This window comes from Cnephaeus nilssonii, assembly GCF_951640355.1.
Source record: "Cnephaeus nilssonii genome assembly, chromosome: 5".
Classification (NCBI taxonomy): Eukaryota; Metazoa; Chordata; class Mammalia; order Chiroptera; family Vespertilionidae; genus Cnephaeus; species Cnephaeus nilssonii.
In genome coordinates, this window is record NC_137076.1 from 40,865,559 (window position 1) to 40,887,587 (window position 22,029).

Sequence of the window (22,029 nt, forward strand, 5' to 3'; positions counted from 1 at the left end):
TTCAGGCCGATGATCTATCCACCAAGCCAAACCAGCGAGGGCTATTTCTTTAATTTTGATAGTTTCTTCCTTCCTCTGCTCTACCGCTCCCCCCCCCCCCCCAAGAAAGATGAAGCTAAAGATTAGATTTAAGAAGAAAATGGGGGGATTCTGCCTGAGCCTTGTGATGTGGCTAGTGGCCCAGTGCCTCCTATGCAAGCAGAGACCCTGTAAGTCCTCAAAGGCCAGGTCTTGTCTTGATTGTAACTTTCACCGTGATCCTGGATTCACCAAGGATCACCAGAATAAACACAGGACTCCCAAAGCTGTTCAGATGATGGGATGATGTGTCTACTGTGAACTTAATGAGCATTATCTCCTCAGATGGAGGTTGGGGTTTATAGAGGGGGAGGGGGAAAGGAATGCTCACCCAGTAATTAAACATGAAATGCCACCTCTAAAACAAAGGCCATGCTTCTTATTCCCCAGCCCCTGAGCAAGGTCAGTTCAAGTGAAGGCCAGCGCCTTATCTTTCCAATCACATCCATTTCATTTCTTTGGCTGGCGAAAATTGAAAGCTTAATGGAATTACCTTTTCCCTTTTTTTAAGCACTCAAGGGTGCTACAAGACATAAAGCAAAAACGTCCCTTTGAGTAAAACCAATTTCCTTATAAATTATATCACAAAAGCACACTCAATAAACACCCTAAAGGCAGAAACAAAGTCAAGACTGATGCTTGGCTGCCAGCTCACCCTTTAATACACGCTAATTCAATCATCACCTGCGTCTCCATTGTAAACCCCCTCCCCCTTTTCTGCTTTTCCTTTTTAACTAAGGTTTAATAAGAAGTTCTGTAAAATGATGCTGATTGAGAATCCTGATTTTTTATTTTTTGAGGGGGATGTGGATCTTGCGAGTCTTTTGTGTGACACGGGTATCTTTAAACCACTCCTTATCCAGTGAGACCACCTTGGTTGTGCAGATCCTCTATGTACAGTAAAAGAAGATGGACATAGCCCAGCCAGTGTTGCTCAGTGGTTGAGCATCAACCTACGAACCAGGAGGTCACGGTTTGATTCCTGGTCAGGATACATGCCCAGGGTGTGGGCACAATCCCCAGGACGAGGAGTGCACGGGGCAGCCGATCAATGATTCTCTCTGATCATTGATGTTTCTGTCTCTCCCTCTCTCTGCCTCTCTGAAATCAACAAAAACATTAAAAACAAACAAACGTAAAAAAGGTTTGAAACATGGCAGATGACGTGGACCAGCAACAAACTACCAACGCTGTAGAAGAGCCCCTGGATCTTATCAGGCTCCGCCTGGATGAGTGAATTTATGTGAAAATGAGAAATGACAGCTTCGAGGTAAATTTACATACTTATGATCAACATTTAAATATGATATTGGGAGATGTGGAAGAAACTGTGACTACGATAGAAATTGATGAAGAAACATATGAAGAGATATATAAATCAACAAAACGGGATGTTCCAATGCTTTTTGTCCGGGGAGATGGTGTTGTTCTAGTTGCCCCTCCATTGAGGGTTGAAACAAAGACTATATCCTGTGTGGAAATTAGGAGACTTTGTATGATTGCGTCTTTAAAGGTAGAAAATATTCAAAAGAGAAACCTGCATAAATTTTGATATTAAGAAATGACCTAGGATTCTTCTGCTCCTGAAATGAGTTTATTTGCACATATCTCACAAATTCTTAAGTGCCAGAAGCCAGTTCCAGCCTGTCATCAGGGCTGAATCATCTGGAGATGGCTGAGGGCATTTCCCCAAACCTGAAAAGGATGATCGCTTGCTGCCAGACAGCTCAGGGCATCTTAATCTACATGTTATTGCCTCCTACTGGCCAAACACCTGAACAGCCGAAGGCAGTTTCTCCAAAACCTGATACTCTGACAATGGATTGTGTATACGAAACCCTACCCTTTGATGTGTATATCTCCACCTTGCCTTAGGACAAATTGTGTAAATAAATAGCAAGGGGTCCTGAGACAAGGAGAACTTGGTTTCTTTAGCCAAGCTCCTCTGGCCCCCCAAATGCCTTTCAAAATTATGTTTCATCTCTATGGACTCTTATTTAATTTACGCACAGCGCCTTCTCCAGGTTCCTGAACCCTTCTAGATGCCAGACCAAGACCACTGGCACTTAAACTAAATGGCAGATTTTCATTTTTCTCCAACCCTTCCAATAAATGTGATCACCAAAACACACACACACACACACACACACACACACACACACACACACGTAAAAAAGATGGACATAGAGAATAACTTGAGACATAGTGCTTAAAAGTGGCTCGTATATTATGTAGACCCCACGACTCTCAAGCAGCCAAGCCCAGGCACCTGCTAGGACACAAGTCTGAGGTAAGGAGCGAGGACAAGTTCCTCCATTCCTTCTGGAAGGAAGAGCTGGGCCCTCGCAGACAGGAGGGACTGTGGACAGCCGCCCGCGCCCTCTCTTCCTCTGGCCACCATGGCACTGGGGCCATCTCCATATATAGCCCACACGGCTCGTTCTGGGGTAGCAATTGTGGATTCCTGTGATGTGGTGATGGTTGCAGAAATCAAAGCGGGGCTTGAATTTCTACTCTTTAAGTTGAAATGTTCTTTCCTGTGATTTATTTACCCACCAAGACAGATGTGTGGCACTGGCAGATTATCAAGTCAGCAGCCCCTATAATAAAACCGAAGTGAGTGAAACTTTCAAGAAGAAAGAAGGTCGCAAAAGAAATGCTGCACAAAAGCAAAGCTGTAATAATCTCCCCTCCATCTGCCTTCACCGTGGCTGAGGCATGGTGAAAGCAGGCCTAGAACTTGCAGAGTCAGGCGTTAGCCTTGGGTTCTGAGTTCAACCTTTCCTCACCCTGGAGAAGGCCTTTTTCTTTGCCTTAAGAAAAACTGTGTTTTGGATTATTTTTTTCTTACCTCACTGCCTCTCTGTCTCCATCTCTGCCGGCCCCTACCCTTCTCCACCCCCTGCCCCTGCCCCACGCTTTTCAGTGTAGGTGTTGGGTAATGGAGGTTGGTGTCTAGTGGAATAGTCCATGAACGAGTGTCCTCAGCCCGAAATGGTCTGCCAACTACTCCCCTTCAGTCCATCTGAAGAGCCATTGAGATTTTTGTTGTTGTTTGTTTGTTTGTGCCTTTTCTCTCTTTAGTTTTGTTGTATCAAGTCGTTATCAGGGTCTGGAATATAAAAAAAAGATAGCACAGCTGAATCAGAGGGGAAAATGACTTCAATGATTCCATTTTCAATTCGGATTCTGAAGGAGCTGAATATATTCCTTAGTTGTCTGAAATGAATACACATGTGCCCTACTATATTTCAAACTTACCATGTATTTATTGAGTGGGTTCTCACAAACCACTGTGTTTTTAGCTAGCACCGTGATAGGTATTATGAAAGATACAGAAGCAATGCTTTTTTATCCAGTTTTTTTTTAATTTGGAGATAAGTTACAAGAATGTATACACTAAAAATGGTGAAAATAAAAATAGGTAAAATATAGGGTCATAGAGCACAGGAGACTTTCAAAAGGAGGGATAATTCAGAAAAAATGAAAGCCATTGTCTTGTCCTCAAGGAGTCTACAGTCTGGTTGGGAAGGAAATACAAACTGAAAATTATAAGATTAGTGGACAATGCATCATGATAGTAACTTCAAGGTAGGGATCACGAATACAGTATGAGCTCAGAGGAGAGGGAGAGGCAGGACTAAGATTTACTAGTAGATAGAAAGGTGATAGGACCGGGACAATGAATGGGGAAACTTTGAGGAGGCATCAGGAAGTGAAGGACTTTCTGGGGACAGGACGCAGAGCACATTAATAGCTCCACAGCAGTTGGGCTGGAGATGGAAAACCCATGACTCAGGCAGAAATGTGGGTTTTTGTTGTTGTCGTTGTTGTGTGTGTGTGTGTGTGTGTGTAGTTAGTTTAGGCCAGGTACTAAGAAATGTGTGGGTTTTTTTTTTTTGCAGAAATGTGTATTTTTTTTATAGTTAGTTTAAGCCAGGAATGTGTGTGCGTGCGTGTGTGTGTGTGTGTGTGTGTGTGTGTGTGTGTGTTTTAGTTTAGGCCAGGTATTAAGAAATGTGGTGGGGGGTTTTTTTGTATTTTTTATTTTTCAGAAATGTGTACTACTATTTATTTATTTATTTGTTTATTTATTTTTGTGGTTAGTTTAGGCCAGGTACTGAGAAGTCATGAAAGCCAAGCAGAAGTATTTACATACCTTGATGCTGTAGAGGTTTCCTGATACAGAAGTGACCTGCAACAGCCTGTAAGATGAGGAGTAGGGGAGCAGGGAGCTAGGGACAGCATGAAGAGGTGGGGGCCTATTCCATGGGGGAGAGGGGAGTGCAGAGAGGGAATGATGAGGGAAGTAAAGCAAGGAGAGACCTTTTTGGGAAAAAAGTTAATGGATGGCTGAATGAATATAGAAAATGGAGTGATAAAACCAGAATCACACCTGCCATCTCCATCAAGCTGAGCGTGGCAGCGGCGGAGCCTTTGAGGGGGCACAGACACTGGATGGAGAGTATTTCCAGGTAAAAATGGTAAATTTTATTTTGGAAATACTGAGTTTGAAATGATTGCAGGAGTTTAAACTGTAAATGCCTATAGGCAGCTGAAAATACAGACTTTAAATTTAAGAAGGTTGACAGTGAGAAAAAAAATCTCAACTGGGTGATTCTGAACTCCTTCAAGGAAAATGAGACCAAAGGCTGATGCTGGGGAAGGTCACGGGCAGGCGCCTGCGTGGAGGGGACATCACACAGCACTTTCTTCTGGCGAGGGCAGGAGGGGGCGTCAGGATAAGTCACACATCCAGGAACCAGGAGAGCTGCTCCAGGAATGGTCAACAGCACCCATCACAGCAGACAGAGGAACTGAGGAAGTTTGTATTTCCCAATTTCCTCGCACACCCCTGACAATCCCAACTGAATCCCCAGACGGGATGTTGCATTTGACATTCTGAGAAATTCTGCTCAGAATGCTTTGGAACCGAACCAAGAAGTTCTTGGCAGCTGTCCTGACCCTTCTCCCTCCTCTGTTTTAAAAAATAAATAAATAAAAGAAAGGAAGAAAGAGGGGGGAAAGGGGGGAAAGGGAGAAAGGGAGGAAGGAAGCTATACCTCTTGTGGAAAAGAATGTAAAGATTGTGTAGACCCAATCAAAGTGGAGACAAAGGTTCTGTGCTCTTGTAATGTGATTGTGAATGACATGTAAATCCTGCTGGCAGATCATATGGGGACTAATATATAAAAAGATGTCTTTAAAAATCACATAAAAATCTAATTGAACACAGCACAGTATTTGCTATGTACACATGACAGTGTTTTCCCGTGCATTGATTTTTCTTCTTCTGCAAAATAAGAACACATCATTTATGAGAACAGTCACATATCCCCCAGGCCTCCTGGGCTATGCCTACAACTGCGTGCAGAGGACCTACCTCCCTGGTACACCCGAGGAGCAAGTTCGGCAAGTGCTCGGTGCTGCGGACACTTACAAGCATTTCCACTTGGTGTTTGGATTCCCATCTTGGCCGGTTGTTGGCTTTATGCGATTTCCCCCATCTCTAATCGTTTTCTCTGCTTCTTAGATTACATCGCTCCCTCTGGGCCCGTGGCCACGGGGAGGGAGGGAACACACGCTGTTGTTGGCTCTGCAGGGCTCCTGATGTCTGTTAACTCTGCTGGTGATTTTTGAAGATCAAGAACACAGGGTGACTTGGAACAGTGTTCCCTTCCTGACAGGACAAAATGAGGAGTGCCCAGGATTGTCTGTGTTTCTTCCTTGCAGAAAGAAAACACCCTGGGAGGCGGTCCTCAAAGATAGTGTGTCCAGACGGTGCGTCCCTGTGTCTCAGATTGCCACGCGTGCTCCCCTGGCTGACGCTGGGGGACCCCTTGGAGCTGGCCGGGCACCGGCTGGGAGGTGTCACCTGAAGTGACTCCAGGTTCTCCCCAGCAGCCCGTGTTTGTAGCGACTCCGCCTGTTCCTTCTGCCCTGGGCTGATAGCTCCATGGGCAGGCGCCTGCATGGAGGAGACATCACACAGCACTTCCTTCTGGCGAGGGCAGGAGGTGGCCGTCAGGGTGAGTCACACGTCCACGAACCAGGAGAGCTGCTGCAGGAATGGCCAACAGGACCCACCACAGCAGACAGAGGAACTGAGGAACACACAACCGTGCAATAGCAAGGGACGTCGGGTGTCACAAGGGTCCGTTCTACCCAGGAGACTAGGTGGTGTGGAGGGTCGGACTGTAAAGCACAGTTTTGTTGCAAACTCAAGTCCTCCGAGGCCCAGCTCTGCTCCTGCTCCTCCTCCGCTGGCAGGTAACTGCCAGGTGTCCGTGCAGAACGCTGCTGAGGGGGGCTGCGGTGCTGTGATTTATAATGAGAAACATATGATTGGTTTTCGTCCCCATTTCTGTCAGAGAGCTCCTAAAACCCTTGAAATTTCCTGTGATGAGAGCAGCAAAGGTGTCTCTTATTAGGTTAATGAGGTGACTTTGGGAGGCTGTTAAGGATGGGGCTGGCTGCCAGTGCAGCCAACCCTGCGATTAGAGAGCGGGAACTTTTAGTCCCACCCCCTGAACTTCAGGAGGGGAGGGGCTAGAGGTTGACTCCATCACCAGTGGCCAATGATGTAATCAATCATGCCTATGTAATGAGGCCTCCATAAAAGCCCCAAAGGACAGGGTTTGTAGAGCGTCTGGGTTGGCGAACGCGTGAAGATTTGGGGAGAGTGGCGCCCCTGGGATGGCCTGGAAGCTCCAGGTCCTTTCCCCAGACTTTGCTCTTTAAATACCTTCCATCCGGCTGCTCCTGCTGCTCCTCGGTACATCATTTGATAAGAAACCAGTCATCTAGTAAGTAAAATGTTGCTGAGTTCTGTGAGCCACCCTTGCAAATAAATCAAACCCAAGGAGGAGGTTGTTGGAACCTCCGATTTGTAGCCCGTTGGTCCCAAGCACCGGTACTACCCTGGGCTTGCACTGGCTGGTGTGTGAGGCAGGGAGGCGGGGCCCGTCTTGCAGGACGGGACCCTTTACCTGTGGAATCTGACACTGCCTCCCGGTAGATAGCGTCAGAATTGGATTGAATTCTTGGACACCCTGCTGGTCCCTGGGAACTGCCTGGTGTTGTGTGGGGAGCACCTCCCTCCCCTCCTCCCCAGGACACACATTGGAATTGGGTCCCGAGACCTAGATTAGAGGCCCACCTGGAAACCGTCTTTTGCAATTACTCCTTCGGAATGCGAGTTAAACCGTCTCTAAGTGTGTGTGCTGCATCTCTCAGTATTCTCTGAAAGGAGCCAGTTATTCTGGTATCGCAGGTTGGTCTCCTCTGCACTGTTCAGTCTTTTCAAACAAGTAGACTTTTGTCTGTTGTTATTTTGCTTATCCTTCAAGACGGGAGTCGGTGTGTATCTGATAATGGGAACTGAGATATGTTCTTTTATGAGATACGTTCTTTTATTTTTTATTTTATTTTTGTTAATTCTCACCTGAGGATATTTTTCCATTTGTGCTTTTGTTTTTTTAGGGAGAGTGGAAGAGAGAGGAAGTCAGAGAGAAACATCGATGTGAGAGAAACACATCGATTGGTTGCCTCCTGCATGAGCCCTGACCAGGGCCTGGGCCGGGGAGGAGCCTGCAACTGAGGTATATGCCCTTGATCAGAATTGAACCCGGGACCCTTTAGTCTGCAGTCCGACGCTCTATCCACTGAGCCAAAATCAGCTAGGGCTATTCTCTTAGAATGGTGTGGATTCTGCTGCAAACCTTTGGGAGATGGGAAATGTTTATATTTGCTGTAGTTTTCTTTGACATCTTACAGATAAGGATGAGACTTGGAGGGTTGTGGTACCAAAGGCCATATCTTCCAGACCTAAAGATTTTGGGGAGGAATAACATGACCCATTTCATCCCCAGCGAGCAAATGTTCAAGAGCACCTTCCGCCCACCCCCTTCCCCCAGTCAACTTCCCATGATGACAGGAAACCCAGAGGTCAGTCTTGCTGAAATGCTCCAACTCTTTTCTTCGTATCTGTCTGAGTTTCCTAGTAGTTGGGTGTGGAGGTAGGTCCAGATGGGCTGGATCCCATGTCAGTAAGTGAGTAGGGTGGAGAAGAACCGCTGACTGAACAGGGACTTGCTATGTCCAGAGCCCAGAGCTGGACAAAGCCCTGAACCCACCTAGTGGCCTAGGGCCATGGTTGGCATACTGCGGCTTGTGAGCCGCAGTTTGCCGACCACGGGCCTAGGGTATTCAGGAGAGAGGCAGTCCTCCTGCAGACATTGATCTCAGTTTGTACTCCATCTCTTCCGGTCTTCCTGGCCAGGAGGTTAAAGATGTTGCACATTCCCTTCACCTCAGGGAAGGAGGCTCCCAGCCACACTGGCTCAGGGACTTTCAGTTAACCTCCTTTCATTCCTTGTCCGCTCTGAGTGCAGGGTGGGAGAGGAGGGTGGTGAGCAGCTAAGGAGTTGGGATTGGTTGTGTCTTCTCAGTAGAAGGGGGTGGAGTAGGGATTGAAGTTGTCCCTAAATTTTGTGTGTCTGTAGAGCAAAGCCCTTTGTAGGACCTCACTCCCTACTAGACCCAACCCCAGAGTGTTGCACGCTTTAGTGACCAACTCTTTCATCAGAAGCACATCTGCCCGAGAGGCGTAAACCCACCCAGGGGAGCGGCCACCGCTTTGTGCAGTTGCAGGGAGCACCATCTCACGTCTTGTGTGTGGGTGACACCTCAGCAGCACCCCCAGAGCCTGGGTTGGAATGACTTCAACTCACCACTCTGCGGACCAGACTGCCCCCAGCCTCCTGCACTACAGGGGTCTCTTTATTGAGGGCTGGGGTAGGTTTCCTTTCAAACCCTCAAAGCACAAAGTGTCCCGTGCATTTGCCCCTTTCTCCAGGCAATGTGGATTTGGACCCATGCCTATTCTCCTCTCGGGGTATTCTCTTTCATTCTCACCAAATTGGGAAATGTCTCAATGCGAATTCCTGGCAGGCTCCACCTTAAAAAGGTGCCCACCACACAGATGTCTCGCCGCCCTCTGAAGTTACCCAGGGCGGTGCCCTTGCTCTAACTACACAGCTGCCCGTATTGGAGCCAGAGTAGAGAGGGCTGACTAGCTCATCACCCCAGCTGTGCAAAATGTAAGCCCAAGCACTACAGCCAGATGTCCCTGGCATGCGACCCAGCATCTGGTAACGTCTAAGAGGCCTCACTGGGTCCAATTGTCCCTGTTCCAACTGCCCAGTGGCCTCATCGCCAGCCGCACCGCACCCTAGCCCAAACCAGAAAGGTTGGTCAGTTCCCGCTGGGAGTGGCTGCCCATCTCTCAGACAGGACCTTCCCCTCTGATACAATGGGTCATGGCCTGGTTGATCCTCCTTTTTCTCTGGTCTTGACCACAATCCATGTCAAAGAAGCGCCTCTGTTGTTGGCATGGGGATAGCCCTGTCCCCTACCTACTGTGAGTCGAGTAGAGGTTTAACCACATTGTTTTCTTGAGGTCATTTCAAGGAGAATTTAGAAGAGCCAGGGCATGCTGGACATGATGTGTTGCTGGTTCCTTTGGAGGGCTTTATGGAAACTACTTCTGCAGGGGAAGCATCACAGGCTGGTCCCTTCCTCGTCTCTTGTCTCGAATTCCTTACAATGACCTAACCGCCCACATCTCTGAATCTCCACCCCTGGAACTCCAGGCACCGTTTAACGAGTTCATTCTCAGAAAGCCCTGATGTGCAGGTTCTGCGGGCTTGAATTGAAGAGTAGGCAGAATGAAAGAAAGTGTGCCCTCCAGGAAGCAGCAATCTCAGAGAACCTCGTTTGACTAAATAGAAACATGAAACATTCAGTTAAAGCAATTGAGTGAGAACTGACTGTGCCCGTTTTAAAACGATAAAAGAAAAACGTCTTCTACCATAGGGTGACTGGGTATCACCTCTGAGGAATCAGGAAAAGTCACAGGGTGTCAGTGGGCGGTCAGGAGATGGGTAGGGGATGTTGTGCTTCTGTCTCCCCTCCGGCTTTCTCCCACCTTCTCTCCCTCCCTCTTCCTCCCCCCACCCTCTGCCGATTATTCTCTCAACTTCCTTTTTTTTTTTCTTCCCTCTGTGCACTTTGTTCTTTAGGAATTAAATAGAAGTCTGGCGATTTTTGAATTCAAATTGCTAGTTTGCAGCTTCAACAAATTTCATAGGAATTATGGAGAATATGAAAAATTTAGAGGAATGTGGAGTATTTAATCATATTACCCTGGATAGAATCATTCTCCTTGAAAACAACCTCTCTCCTCTGTTTTCTCACCTGCCTCATTCTCCTCCTCCTTTCTTAGACATTTCTCTTTCTCACCTCCAGCCACATTTCTAATGGTCTGAATACTTCATTATAACAGAATAGTGGATATTTGTGCACAAAATAATTGATCTTAATATAATAGTTATAAGATTGGATGATTCTAAGTAACCTTTTGAAATAATCTCACAAATGCTTGGTTGTCCAAAGATATGTCAACTGCATTGAGACTAACAGGTGATGTTTAATGAAGTTAAATGAGGCCCGGATGATATAAACTACCTTTAACAAGTCTTTCATATTTTTTCTGTGGTAGAATCTAAGTATACAATAATATCAATGAAGTTCAAACGGCCAGAAGGTATGCTTGGGATATGTTATAGTTGTTAATTTGCCCCCCCCCCCCATATTTATGAGGTACACACTATGAAAAGAGTGTGTTTAGACTTGAGGTCATGGGGTTTTGTTCAGACATTTGACATTGCAGACAAGATGGGCTAAGCCTTGCCTTGATTTTCAGGGATGTGGGCAGGCTTGGAGGGCATCCTGTAATGTCAGCTGATGGTGTCGTCTTCATAATAACAGAGCGTGGAATTCCTCAACTCTTGCTTTACTTCTGTGTTCTCAAAGAAGAATGTTCTTCAAACTAAAAAAGTGCAAATCCAATCTATGAGAAAGTTGTATGAAAGTATTTTCCTGGTCAGGAGAATTGGATCCTAGGATGTTGAGAGAATTTGCAGAAATGATTGAGAAATCTTTTGGATAATCTCTGAGGAATCATGAAGAAGAAGAAGAGAGCCACAAGAAATGGGAAAATGTGCATTGTAATTTTCAAAAATAGGAAGAAGGCAGATTCTAGAACCTGTGCATTAGTGAGCTTGGTATTGATCCCCAGTTGGAGTCTTGAAGAGAATGCTAGGAGGTGGTTTCTGAGCTCTTAGGAAGGAAAGCAGTGCGTATGAAGAGCCAGCACAAGATCACTAAAAATAGTGTCAGTCTGTTTTCATCTCCTTCCTTGACAGGATGATTGGACTGACAAACCTGTAAATGAGATTGATATAATGTGCCTACATGCCAGGAAGGAATCTGACATGTTCACTCCAGTACCGTGGGGAGAAGGTAGAGAAGCAGGCTATTACTCACTGTGTTTAGGTCACAAATAACAGAAACAAATTCTAGATAATTTCAGCAAAGAAATGGATTTTATTCAACGATATAGGGCAGCTTGTAGACTCTCCAGGAGGGCTGGACAACCAGGCTTGGACATCACACATCAGAACCACATCCCAAAACCACAGAACAGGTCTGATGAGGACATGACAGCTTTTTTTTTTTTAATCTTTAATGTTGACAGTATTACAGATGTCCCTCTTTTTCCCCACATTGCCCTCCTCCACCTAGTTCCCGACCTGCCCCAGGCCTTCACCACCCTATTGTCTGTATCCATAAGGAATGCATACATGCATATAAGATCTTGGATTAATCTCTAGGACATGACAGCTTTTCAACACTGGCATGAACACCATTGCTTGTATTGCTGACACCACGGCTCCTGATGTCCGGGAAAGGGCAGAAAACTGTCCCCACCCTCTGCCAGCAGGGAATCCTTAAAGTCCCAACTGCTTTGCATCTCTAGCTCCTGGGTCAAAGTTCAGCATGATGCCTCTGATCGGAGAAGCCTAGATTGCATACCTAGACCCTAGCTGCAAAGAAAGCTGGGAAAGCCAGTAGTGACGTTTTTCACCTTTCACCTGGGAGGTGGTCTCTGCCTTCTAACAGACTCATAAGGTAGATAGTTGCCCCAGATGGAAAAGGGGTTTAGATGATGGCTGTCATAGAGGATGGCTAATGTTCTCCTCACAGGGGTTGTGGAATAGGGTAATTGGGTAGGTTTATACATGGTTAAGGAATCATACTAAAGGTTGCTAAATTAATCACTCCTTTGTAATATAAAAGAAGGTTTTTAATTGACATACCACAGGACTCTGCATTTTTGTGCTACACAAGATTTTTTTTTTAATCAGTGGCTTGGCTGAAGACAGAAAATATGTTTATTTTATTTGCAGGTGACATAGAGCTAGAGCAGAATGCTAATACATTCAAGGGCAAAATCAGAATTGCAAAAGATCTCTAAAGTCTGAACCGATCAGCCCAAACTTCAAGACCAGGCTATCAGTAGTAAATGGCAGGCTCTGTTTTGGGCTTTGAAAAATCCAGCTACTCAAATACCTAGTTGCTGCTAAGAAACAAGCCATGGTTGAATGTGGTTGTCAAGAAAGCTAATTAAACCCTAGACTGTGTGAATAGATGCATAGCATTTAGAACAAAGCCTGCCTCGCTCTGCACTAAATAGACCAGAGCTGAGCACTGTGCCAGGCTGTGAGCACAGAGTGTACGAGGGACCTGACAAGCTGGAGGGTGTGTGGAGGGGAGCACCAGGATGGTAAGCCGTCTCAGATCCCGGGATAGGAAGAAGGGTCACAGAAACGGAGGGAGGTTGGCCTGTGAAGAAAGGCCTTCAAGGGAGGGATAAGATGCAGGCTTACCTTATTTTGTTGCATGTCTACAAATGTGGGTTGTTGTTTTTTGTTTGTTTTTTTACAAATTGAAGGCAAGGCCCTCCGCCAGCAAAAAGATTATGACTCGCTTTTTAAAGGTTCTTGCTTTATTGTGGTGGTCTGCAACCAAACCTGCAATATCTCAAAGGTATGTCTGTGTGGTCACCGATTACCCCAAAAATTCCACCTGGACGAGGCTAAGAATTATCCCACTGGGTGTCAAGAGGTGAGCCTAAGGCCACTAATGCAAATTATAGAGTCGTCAATAAAAGGGAGGCTTTCTGTCCGAACAATCCAAAGCTGAAGAGTCTGTGCTCAGAGGTGGTGAGTGACCTGTCATGAAGAGGTCCAGATAAGAGATTGGGAGCCAGCATTTAGAGGTGCTGTTGAGGGGCCTCAAGCTATGCAGGCTTACCTTAAATGAACTTACAACTTTTTTTTTGTTTTAATATTCTTATTAAAATTTTTATTGAGATAGAATTGATATAACAGGTGTACAATGTAATGATTTGCTATCCTATATAATAAAAGGCTAATATGCAAATCAACTGAACGGGAGAATGACCGCTCGCTATGATGCGCACTGACCACCAGGGGACAGGTGCTCAACACAGGAGCTGCCCCCTGGTGGCCAGTGTGCTCCCACAGGGAAAGTGCTGCTCAGCCAGAAACTGGGCTCACGGAGAGTGGGCCTAAGCCGGCAGACGGACATCCCCCTGAGGGGACTCAGACTGCGAGAGGTCACAGGCCAGTCTAAGGGACCCCCCCTAGTGCACAAATGTCATGCATCAGGCCTCTAGTTTGTATGTATTGTAAAATGGTTACCATAATAAGTCTGGTTAACACTGGTTACCTTACCTTACAGAGTTACAAAACTTTTTTTCTTATGAGGAGAACTTTTAAGAGCTAATCCCTTAGCAACTTTGCAATACACAATGCAGTATTATTGACTATCGTCACCATGATGTACATTATATCCCCATGATCTATTTGTTTCTTAATTAGAAGTTTGTACCTTTTGATTCCCTTCACCCATTTTGCCACACCCCTCCTCCCCCCTCACCTCCCCCCACCTCCAACACCTCTGGCAACAAGCAATCTATTCTCTGTATCTATGAGTTCAGTTAGTTTGTTTTATTTTTATATTTTTAAAGCGTCTACAGTTAAGTGAGTCCATTGGTATTTATCTTTCTCTGTCTGGCTTATTTTGCTTAGCACGTTGTCACAAATGGCAGGATTTCCTTCTTCTTATGGCTGAATTATATCTGTGTGTGTGTGTGTGTGTATGTGTGTGTGTGTGTCTTTTCTTTAGCCATTCATCTGTCGATAGACACTTAGATTCTATGTCTTGGCTATGGTAAATAATGCTGCAGTGATTATGGGGTGCATGTACCTTTTTGAGTTAGTGTTTTCATTTTCTTCTTATATATACCCAGAAGTAAAAATTGCTGGATTATATGGTAGTTCATTTTTAAGTTTTTAAAAAATATATATTTTATTGATTTTTTACAGAGAGGAAGGGAGAGGGATAGAGAGTTAGAAACATCGATGAGAGAGAAACATCAATCAGCTGCATCCTGCACACTCCCTACTGGGTATGTGCCCACAACCAAGGTACATGCCCTTGACCGGAATTGAACCTGGGACCCTTGAGTCCACAGGCCGATGCTCTATCCACTGAGCCAAACCGGTTAGGGCCATTTTTAAGTTTTTAAGGAACCTCTATACTGGTTTTCATAGTGGCTGTGCCATTTATGTTTCCAACAGTGCACAGGGGTTCCCTTTTCTCCACATCTTTGCCAACAGTTGTTATTTCCTATCTTTTTTATAACTATTGGAACAGGTATGAGGTCATATCTCACTGTGGTTTGAATTTGCATTTCTCTTACACTTAGTGATATTGAGCACCTTTTCATGTACCCGTGGGCCATCTGTATGTCTTCTTTGGAAAGCTGTCTATTCAAATCTTCTGCCCATTTTTAAATGGATTATTTGTTTTTTTGTTATTGAGTTGTATGAATTTTTATACATTTTGAATATCACCCCTTATTAAATATACTAGCGTTCCCGTTGCAGGAAAAATCCTGCAATAGTGTTTCCTGCTGCACTCTACCCAGCCCCGCCTCCGCTCCTCCCTTGTCCCCCGGCCCGCCTTCTCCGCCAGCCCACCCGCTCTCCTTCCTTCTCCCCCAGCTCCGCCTCCGCTCCTCCCTTCTCCTCCCCCCCTCCCCCCGCTTGCTTGCTTCTCCGCAGCTTTGCTCCCTTCAGCAACTCTTGGCTTCTTTCTAAGCTGTCTTATATGCAAATTAGCCACCATCTTTGTTGGGGTAATTTGCATACTCATCCTGATTGGTTGGTGGGCGTGGCTTGGCTGGTGGGCGTGGTGAAGGTGCGGTCAATTTGCATATCTGTCTATTATTAGGTAGGATGATTTGCAAATATTTTTTCCCATTCAGTAGGTTGCCTTTGCATTTTGTTGATGGTTTCCTTTGCCACGCAGAAACGTTTTAGATTGATGGAGACCCACTTCTTATTTTTGCTTAGAACTTTTAACTTTAAGATTCTATTTTTTTATGAAAATACAAGGCATTCCAAAGGTAAGATAATTAGCTCTAATGTACATGTGATCATTTTAAAAGATTGTTTAATATAAAAACTGCCTAAAATTGTCTTTTGGGTGACCCAAAGCCTACAAAGATTGTTTACGTACACAGGAACCTCCAAAGGCCGAGTAGACATGCTGTGGGGTGGGGTGCATGGATGGACAAAGGCAAGGGTCTCCCTGGCCTGTTTGATTTGGGCTCTGTGAGTGTGGGCCCCCAACAGAAAATACATCCCCAAGAATTCAGTCCCTCTCTTAAGGACGGACTCGGAACAGCTGAGTCTGCAGTCCCGGAGAGCTCCGTGTTTTCTGGCCTCATGCAAGCCAACAAGCTACTCCCCGAGGACAACCAAGCAGACAGCCAGTAATCTCTAGCTTAGTCTCCACTGAATACTTGGGCTCCCCCCAACGTATAAAGGAACTTACAGAACGTCCCCCTTTTACCTTCATGATTTGTAATGCTTTTATCTCAGTTGCTCATGAATCATTCCAGTCACGTAGGCCTGGGAGCAGCAGGGAATAAATGAAATTACTCCAGAGAAAGCCAACAAGGACGTTTAGCTCCGGGGCACTTGGAGAACCACAGTCTGAGCCTCTCACCCACACACCGGAGAAAAGGAATTCAGAGGCCTAACAAAGGGAAGCAGGCTGGTCAGACTGGTTGAACACCTGGCAGACCGCACGCAGCTGGACGGGTGGTGTCTGGGAGGTACGCCTAACCATTGAGGATGTCATTTAAAGAGCACAGTTGTAACAGATGTATACGCTGTCACTTTCTCCTTCCAACGTATTAGTCAGATTAAACCAGAAAGAAACAAGGGAAAACGTAGACAAGCATCATATTCTTAGGTTAGGACATCACGGTAGTGATGATGATTAGGATGACAGTGGAGCTATCTGTTTTCATATCAGTGTTCAATGTCCATGTCACCTGCATAAAAAACCAATTGTTTCTCTCTCCTGAATACTTCCCTAAATCAGAATTCTGGAAGTTCAGAGTAGTGCTGTGATAGTAGGTTTCCGGAAGTTCAAAGTATTCCTGTCCTGGCCGGGTAACTCAGTTGGTTAGAGTATCATCCCCATACACCAAGGTCATGGGTTCAATCCCCAGTCAGGGCACATATAAAATCAACCAATAAATATATGAATAATGAGTAAGGGGAACAACAAACCAGTGTTTTTCTCTCTCTCTCTCCCCCTCTCTCTCCCACTTTACCCCTTCCCTCCCTCCATTCATCTGCCCTTCTCTCTCTCTCTCTCTCTCTCTCTCTCAAATCAATAAATTAACAAAAAAGTATTCCTGTATGCCTGGTCCAGGTCCTGCTAATCACACTCAAAAATGTAGGCAAGGCCAGCATACAAGGCTGCCTTTGTGATTGAAACCTTTGGGGGCATTGAGGGGGAGGGCAGGGCTTTCTAATGGGTATAGTGGGTTTCACATTTGTAGTGACATCTCAGATGTGCAAAATCGGTGCTTTCTTTCTCCATAACTGCACTCAATTTGCCTATGAGGTAGTGGAAACCTCAGTCTTGGCACTTTAGGATAATTGATTCCCTTTTGGCTTAAAAGCCTCTTCTGGGTAATTCCTCAGTCCATTCAGGATTTTAACTCCATCAGGGCTGTTTTCTCTCGTCTTCTCCTCCCAGATGAATCCTGGGTGAGTCTCATGCTTCCCATTTTCTGGCCCCAATTGGCCTGAAGTTTATGTAATCTAAGGGGCCCTCTTTATAAAAAAAAAAATCATATTACCAAATTTGTTATGACATAACGAATAAAGAAATCACAGCGAATTCCATATTTTAAAAAGTTAATGATACAAAATCCAGGAAAGGAATATAATATCTTTTGTTAATTAATTGACTGCTATGCTTCCATGTTACCTTCTTCCTATAGCCTCTGGCTGTATATACTTTAGTCACCCTTTTTAAAGAAAACACTTGTTTAATTTCATTTTCTCTAGAGGATAGAATCATTCCATCGTTCCTCTGGCATAACCGATTGAAATTTGTTCAGGGATAGTTTGAAAGAATTGTTATTGGTAATATTGGTTGCAATTCTGGGGTTGTTGTTAAATTTGGGATAACCTCTATCAAGTTCTCTTTATATATAAGCTGTAGAATCTGGAAGAATTTTCCCCCAGACTGGCTTCTGGCTCCATGTGTTTCAAACTATGTTTTAAGTTCACGATCCACACACTTATGGATGCCAGAAGCCACAGTACAATCTACACTGTGATGCAAACTCTTGTCATGCTGCCGGGTGAGCTGGCCCAATGGGTGGTAGCTTTCCTGGAAGCCATTCTGACATCGGATGACTAGCAGTAACTATACACAGACGTGCCTGGGAACCAGATGAATATATTCCACTAAGTCCAACGACATGTGTCCTCAACTCAACTTCCCCTCCTCTGGATCCCCAAGATGCGCATGGCCACTTCTATGCCATCTAGCACAGGGGTGTAGGGTGGAGTGCAATTGGTCTTAACCATCTGAAGTTAAAACAGTGTATGTCTGTGTATTTTATTTGAAAACAGATGAACACATTGCTAGGGGCCTCCTAGGACATTGGAAAGAGCCTGAGCACATGAAAGAAGCTTCATTTTCATTGACCTCACAGTGTAGCCACATGGGATGGGATGGAGGCTACTGAGTGAGGACAGAAACCAGATAGATTTCTGCAGAGAAGACCACACAAAAGACCACAACATGCAATGTCCAGTTCAAGTTCAGTGACCCGCCAACAATGTCATTTGAAGGAGGGGTGTGGGTGGGGATAAATAAAGCCTGAGAGGCAACTCAGAGACAGAGAGGATGTTCCGCAGGCTCTTGAGCACTTGCTTGCCCCTGTGCCCACTAGCCTAGGCAGACCCCCCCCCCCCCCCCCACACACACACACACACCTGGCACAGCCTCACCGCCATGCGTTTCAGGAGAGATTTAAGCAAGGTCTCTGCCACCTTAACTTTCTTGGACATTCAAGTGATGTGATTTTTGTTATCACCCTGTTTTTCTTCTACGCTATGTCACTGCTGCGAATGGCCATCATAGTGGGTGTTCAGTGACGTTTGGGAATGAGGGGTGAGCTTTGATAGCGGAAAACGCAGTGCCTCTGCCATCCTAGTGTGCTGGAGTTTGGTGGGGAGCCAAACTGATTGAGAGGCCACAAAGGCAGCATTTACCTGAGGAATTACCGTGGCGACCCATTGGGGTCTATTTTCCTCCGCCGGCAAAAGTTAATGTGTTTCCCGGTTGCTACCAGGGAAGGACGGGGCCCCGGGAGATCCCGGTTCAACAATGACTGTCTTCTGTAACAGTCATTGGCTTTACGACCGACCGCCTCAGGCACCGCTGAGGAACATCATGAGCTGCCCTTTCTCCCTGCACCTCACACGGGAAAAGATAAAGCCGCAGGGCTCTGGGGACCTCTTGCGTAAGAAACGTCTTTGTTTAAGGCCAGAATGACGACCAAAAAGTCAGCAAGGAACAGTGAAGGTGTGTGGTTATGAACCAGTGCTTCTCCTGGCACCGCCGAGCCTCTCTGGTGTGATCAGGTATTTTCTCAACACCCCTCCTCTTCAGTGCTGTCAGAATTTTAGGAGTGATGCTTAAGTAATTACCCTTCCCTCCCCCCTCCCCATTTTCTCTTCCCTCTGAATCACTGCCAAAGCGGCCAGAGCCATATAATTTTAGAGCTGGAAGCTCAGGGAGAGAGGTTTGGATCATGACGAGCCAAGCGCGGGAGAGACTTGAAAAAAAAATTGAACAACCCTTAGTTGTTGATCCTACACATTTACTTAATATTAGCCGGTGTTGGCGGAGGTTTATATTGGAAAGACTGTGGCTTTCGGTGTCCCTCATAAGCAAGATAAAACTCGGGGAAAGGAGTGTTGGTTTAATTTAGCAAGGCTCTGGTTTTTATTGGATGCTAAACAAATCATGGCGTTTACAAGTCCTGTGACTCTCACAGATTTACCCAGCCTGTTTTAGTGTGCTCTATGGGGTTGATGGAGATGCCAAGATGGGGGCTTTGGAAACACGAAACATCTGTAAATTATAACCCTTGGGTATTTCACCTGTGGCTGCTTCTTTTCTTGATGTTATTTTGTTGTAATATTAATTTGGATCTGGCATCCTCTTTCTGTCCCTCAAATGCCAAAACATATATTTTTGGAACCAGAGGCCCATGGGATGGTCAAGCTGAATTCTGTTATTCCCCAACCTGTCACCTTTTGCTTTTAACACCAGCATTTGTATATATGGATTTATAAACCTTGTCCAGTGTAAGTCATGGACGTCCATGATTATATTGAGTATTTTGCAACCAGGATTTCAAATGCTTTGGTTTAGCTAGTAGAACACATCTCTGGCGTGTCCTCTGCGCGCTGCAGGCTGGGCACGGCAGGAGGTACGTTCACTCTCCCTTTGCCCGGGAAGGCCGAGGAGTTTCTCAGAGGGGACTCATTTCCTCTTCTGCTTCCTGTGTGCCAGGCCTGACGAGGGCCCTCTGTTCCTATACCCCGGCCTCCAAAATAAGACACAACAACACTGCCGAGAAGATGACTTCTGCCATCCTGACAATCAACGTAGATGTGTAGAACTGATGTTGTGCTCCAACAGGCTCCCCCCAAAACAATCGAGAGAGACTCCAGGCCGTCTTGCCTGTCCTGGTGGGCACGACCTTAGCTACAAGGAAGAAAAGAGGCCATGTTTTCTTATAACTTGTCCATGAGGAAAGCTACAAGGGGGAGTGGTATATAAGCCACTAAAAGAATAGAAAGCCCAAACCAGTTCAGCCCACAGACTGAAGGGTCCTGGGTTCGATTCCGGTCAAGGGCATGTACCTTGGTTGCAGGCTCGATCCCCAGTAGGGGGCTTGCAAGAGGCAGCTGATTGATGTTTCTAACTCTCCCTCTCCTTTCCTTTCTCTAAAAAAAAAAATCAATAAAAAATATTTTTAAAAAATGGAGACGTGTTGGTGACTGTCCAAGGTTCCTTAATTTGGAAGAGAACTCTACAGTGTTGACCTGCAAAGCCTAAGAACCCCAGAGGCATGGTGCCGCCACAGTGGCCCCGGGAAGCTAGGCCGGAGGGATGCAGTAGGCAGTGCGACTTTCAGAGTTTCTGATCCGCTCGTCTCCCCCAGGGAAATGTGGGACTCGAATGTTTTGCTGGAAAGGAAGCAGACTTTAGGAGGTCTGGTGTCGGGGGTGCTCCGGGAGCTGAATGTTACATTTTATTTGTTCCAGAAAGTCCTGGCAACTTGGTGCAGCACATGTGATCAGCGCCATACGCCCGGCCTGTCTCAGCCATGGAGCCGTGCGTGTGACAAGGACTGCAGAGCAGCATGTGCTGGAGGGGGGCGGGGGGGAGGGGGTGACAGACACAGGAAGGAGAAGCCGGGAGCACTAAACTGTTCCCAGTGGTGCAGTGAGGAATGGGGACGACTGCCTGGCAGAGATGCGTGTTGGCTGGAAGAGGTGGTGATCAGCAGGGCTGGCGGGAAGAGGAGACTGTGTGAGCTGACAGAAGAGGCTGCAGTCTGCAGGAACCTCAGATCACACAGCCAGGAGAGAGAGGGGTTTCATTTCTCCCCACCTGGGAGCTGGGTGGGGGGCCCAAAGGGACCTTTCACGGAAACTCTGGCAAGGGCTCCTCCCTTCCAGAGCGAGGAGCTGGGAACCGGAAGCTGACTGTCTTCAAAGGCTTAAAAGTCAGAGGCAGTTGCCTTCTGTTTGTTGAAAGACACTTTGTGGGGAGGATTTCTACTTAGATTCTGGCTTGAAATAAATACCCACCCTTTCTCCCCCTATCACGATCCTTTCTCCTGCCCAGCCGGTGTGGCTCAGGGTTGAGTGTCGACCTATGAACCAGGAGGCCACGGTTCAATTCCCGGTCAGGGCACATGCCCAGGCTTGCTCCCCAGTGTGGGGTGTGCAGGAGGCAGCTAATCAATGATCCTCTCTCATTATTGATGTTTCTCTCTTTCCCTCTCTCTTCCTCTCTGAAATTAATTTTAAAAAATATGTACTTAAAAAAGATTCTTTCTCCTTGCAGAAGCCTAAAACTCACAGGTTTGCCCCAGGGTTTCTCACATTTCTCTCAAGTGGGATGACCAGTGCATTGGGCCTGCAAAGCTATTTACCAGAACGTAGCCATCACCACATTGAGCCTCCCGTGTGGCCCGTGTGGCTGATGTGTATGAGACAGTGGTGTTTCCACCGAGGGCCTGAATGAAAGAAGTGAGGTCAGAGCGGTTTGTCAGCTTTGGAACTGGGGAATTTTCTAGAGCAGGAGCCTTAGACAGACAGCCGTAAGCCTATGGAAAGAGACTCATTGACTCGTCCAAAGGAAGGGAGCAGAACACAGGGAACCTTTGGAGGAAGAGTCACCGGGGCACTCTTCTCCCACCTTTCCCAGGTCACACAGGCTCACACACGCCCTGGGGGAGAATGATGGTCCCTGGGACTCATGGCGTGCTCTGGTGTTTTGGCTCAGAAAGGCACCATGGCATTAAGTGACCCAGGGACCCTGCTCTTAGAATGAAGC

General features: G+C 46.2%; 1 pseudogene across 1 annotated transcript; it reads left to right on the forward strand.

Annotated features, from left to right (window-relative positions):
• The first annotated feature begins 288 nt into the window (after positions 1–288).
• LOC307100344 (U6 snRNA-associated Sm-like protein LSm3) lies at positions 289–3,134 on the forward strand (annotated as a pseudogene). Its single transcript has one exon. The product of its transcript is annotated as a U6 snRNA-associated Sm-like protein LSm3 (transcript).
• Positions 3,135–22,029: the final 18,895 nt, after the last annotated feature.